Raw genomic sequence first — 4,227 nt, 5'->3', positions numbered from 1 at the left:
CCCTGCTCCATTTCAGGGATCCCTGCTCCATGCCAGGGCCCCCCATTCCATGCTGGGCTCTTTGTCCCTGCCCAGAGCCATGGCAGGAGCAGCTCCAAGGGCTGTTCTCAAACCCCATCCCACTTCTCCAGGTGACTCCAGGTGGCTGCAGGGGTTCCCCAAAACCAGCCAGGCACAGGATCTGCTGTCAGGTGTGTCCTCTCCTGTCCCTCCAGACTCCTGCTCTCTCATCCCTGCTGTCCTATTCCTTTCCCCCCTCAGCTCCCACTCCCTCACCATGCCCAGCACTGGGGAGTCCCTGCACAAATGATAGGGACAAGGGAAAACAGCCTCAAGCTGCACCAGGGGAGGCTCAGGCTGGAGATCAGGAAAAGTTTCCTTGCAGAAATAGTGGCCAGACGTTGGAAAGGGCTGCCCAGGGGAGTGGTGGAGTGCCCATGCCTGGAAGCGTGGACGCAGCACTCGGGGCCATGGTCAGTGGTGGCCTTGGCAGCGCTGGGGGGAAGGTTGGAAAATGACCTTGGAGATCTTTCCCACCCTTAATGATCCTGTGATCCCGAGTCCTGTCCTCATCCCTCTGCCTGTTTCCAGGTTTCCAGAAGGTTTGTGGCACTTCCCAAGGTTTCTGGGCCCAGCCCTGCAGACACCCAGTGAACCACATCCTCCTTGGGATTCAGGGAAGCACGGAGGCCTCTTCCTGCAATTCCTCTGGGCCTGCAGCACTCCACAGCCGCAATTCCCAGCTCCTGCAGGGGAGGCTGAGCGCTGCCTGCCCCAGGCTGCCGCTCTCCAGGTGCTTCACTCCCAGAGAATTCGGCTGCTGGGTTGTTCCCCCCATAACACGGGAATTGCATCCATCATCACAGCTCCAGTCCCGTATTCCTTGGTGTTCCCCTCCACACTGGAGTTTGCACCTTCTCCCAGTTCGGGTTTGTCTGTAATTAATGTAATTTCTCTGCTGACTCCCCTCTTCCCAGCAATTACCACTCCAGCACTTGGAATTGAGCATCCCCTGCCCCCCAGGACTCCCGACTGTCCAGAGACATCCCGAGCCTGGGGAGATCCCTACACGGATGAGGAGCTTCTCCCATAAATCAAGCCCCAGGAATTATTTATTGCCATTCTTCCTATTTTGGGCAACTTTCTCCCTCGAAGATGCTGCTGCCGGTTGCCAGGCTGCAGCCTGAGTGGCAGGCACACCTCGGGCACGGCTGGAACACGGCTGGAAAACGGCTGGAATGCGGCTGGGACGCGGCTCCCAGCATCCAGCACCAGCAGCTTTAGTCTCCAGCATCTTTGCAGCAGGCTGAGTCCGCTTTCCCGAGATTCCCACTGAGATCTGCCCTCGACTCCAAGGATTCATTCGAACCCTTGGAGGAAGGGGGTCATTTCTGAAAGCTGGGAAAGGCATCCAAGAGTTAAAATCCTGCATTCCCACCAGGGCCCCAGCACAGCGGTGATAAGGCAGGCTGGAGTCTGGCAGAGTTTGTACCAGGATTTTTGGAGCAGCTATTCTTTCCAAAAATACGGAGTCATTCCTTTGAAGGGAAAAAAAAAGGGAAAAAAAAAAAAAAAAGAGGAAGAAAGGGAAAACACCGGAGCTGTAATCTCCTCTGTGCAGAGTTTCACCTTCTGCTGCTCCGTCCTTCTCCCGGCGCCGCCACTGCCAAGGATGCGGCAGGAGGGGAGCAGGGCACGGTCCCGGCCCGGCACGGCCACCCGCGGTGGCAGCGGGGCACAGGGACAGGGTGGTGGCACAGCGGGGCCACGGCCGCAGCGAAGTCCCAACAAACCGTGGTGCAAAGCCGACGCTGCAAAGCGCACGGACAGCGGCTTCACCTGCTGATTCCCGCATTCTGGGGCTCTCCAGGAGCTCTGCAGCGGGATGTGAGCCGTGGGAAGCCCTCCCTGCCCAGGCTGGCACCGCCTCGCCTCCCGCTCAGCTCCTCTCGGAGCTGCCCAGCCTTTCCTAAAGCTTGGGATTTGTAGGGACTGGCTCAGGAGCATCCCGGGGCTGCAGCATTCCAGGCGCGCTCCCTGGGGCTCCCTGGAGCTTTTCCCGCATCCAGGAGTGCTTCCCGTGGCTCGTGTGGCTGCGGAAGAGCCAAAGCGGGGGTGGGGGCAGAGAGGCAGAGGTGGCCCCGGCTCCGTTCCCTCAATCCCCTCAATTCCCTCGATTCCCTGAACTCCCGGAGCTGCCGCTCGTGCCCGCGGGCAGCGCCAAGGCCTTTCCCACAAGGACATCTAGTGGCACCGGGACACACGGCACACTTAACCTTGGCTGCAGCCTGGCCACCGCATCCCTGCTTCCCTGAGATTCTCCCGGGCTCTCCCTGAGCTCCCTCCTGCCCATCCACGCTCTCCCGAGCTCAGGGAAGCGGCGCAGGGCTCGCCCGGATGCTCCTCCAGGGGACACCTGGGACTTGGCTGTCACCGAGGGGAGGACACGGCCACCAGCGAGGCTGAGCTGCTGCAGAGTGGTGCAAGTCTTGGAATCACTTCGGCTGGAAAAGCCCTCCGAGGCCATGGAATCGTTAATTCCTGCTCAAAGGGGAAGGCAAAACTTGTGGAGACCTGTGAGAAAATCTGGGAGACTCCCGTCCCCTTGCAGGGATGTGTCACACAAATCCCTGCTCCTCTGGGGGCTGAATGCATCCCAGGCAGGCAGGGAGCAGGGGATGGTGCTGGGGGAGGGTGTCCGGCAGGGACGGTGGCACCAGGACAGCACAGACCTCACCCCGGGGCAGGGCATCCCAGTGTTCCTCTGCACCAGCTCCGGAGCAGCTGGAGAACTGCGGGAGGGATGGAGGAAAGGTGGGAAACCCTTGATGCTCCCACAGGGGAAGGAAGAGCTCAGAATTCCCGAATCCCAGAGTTACTGAGGCTGGAAAAGCCCTCCAGGGTCACCGAGTCCAAGCTGTGCCCGATGCCCACCTTGTCCCCAGCTCAGAGCACTGAGTGCCACCTCCAGCCCTTCCTGGGACACCTCCAGGGATGGGGACCCCAAACCTCCCTGGGCAGCCCCTGCCAGTGCTGGCAGAGACTTGGAATGCATCCAGTGCTCCCATTCCAGCTTCCAGAGACCTGCCAGGGACAAGGCTGGGGGCAGCAGCAGCACCTCAGAGTTCGTGTGGGATGTGCAGGGAGCTGGGACACGGAAAGCTCCTGCTATCCCAAGCCTTTCCTTTAGCCAGAATTTCAGTTTCTCTCGAGCTTTTTAAATGCTCCAAACCCCTTCCAGAAGCTCCGACAGGCAGGACATTGGATCATCCCTCCCAGACCACCCCAGAGCCCCACTGGACCAGCAGGGGAAGGTCTGAGATGCTCCAGAGGAGAACATTCCCAGAGATTTACGGGCAAGCAGGACCCACCTGCATCCAGCCCCACGCCCCGGGGGAATCTGAGGAACAGGGAGAGCAGCGCTGTGCCCCAGCAGGAATGGGACTGCATTCATCTGCTGCCCAAACATCCATCTCCTTCCCAAACAATCCTCTCCAGGCTGTAATGGCCATGGATGGCTCGGACTTGAAGAGCATTTCCATTACAGCAAGGGCATCATCTCCTGCTTTTATTCAAATGAGAGCTGTAATGAACTCGCTGCTGCCTAATTCAGACACTCCTCGAGCTGTTCTTGCTCTTGGTTTTGTTTTTCTGCTTTGCCATTTCATGGTCAACGTTTATGCATTGCTGTCAGGAAAAATTGCTTTAATTTTCCATTCTGTTTCAACAGCCTCTGCAAAAAACAAAAAGTATTATCCACTGAAGAGCTGTGAATTGACTCCATCTCGTATCCAGGAGCAGAGCTAACACCAAAAGGCATTCACTTGCATTTTTAATGTGCAGATGAAGTCAGAGAAATCACTGACTTAGAGGCGGCTTCATAGAATTTTTCTTGCTAAAGCATCTCCTGTACCCCCCACTCTGAGTCCTGCTCCTCCAGAGAACGGAGCTGTCACTTCTTTAATGATTTCCAGTGGCTACCAGGAACATTTTAAGGCTTAACATGAGTGATGCGGATGAATGAATTCCCAGACTTTGTCTGGCTTTTCATTTACGGTGTCACAATGAGCCTGGGCTGCTTTCCTCCCCTTTTTTTACCTTTTCACTGGTTCCTTACACTCTGCCTGGTGCCTGTGTGACTGAATGATTTGATATCCCCTGGGACCCCAAAATCCCCCTGTGCCCTGGGCTGAGCCCCAGCGTGGGCAGCAGGGGAGGGGGGATTCT

This window comes from Corvus kubaryi, unplaced genomic scaffold, assembly GCF_017639235.1.
Source record: "Corvus kubaryi isolate FWS band 111438036 unplaced genomic scaffold, C.kubaryi_AGA036_p1.0 128, whole genome shotgun sequence".
NCBI classification, from domain to species: Eukaryota; Metazoa; Chordata; class Aves; order Passeriformes; family Corvidae; genus Corvus; species Corvus kubaryi.
The sequence above is the reverse complement of the archived record's forward strand: the minus strand, read 5'-3'. Positions refer to the sequence as shown.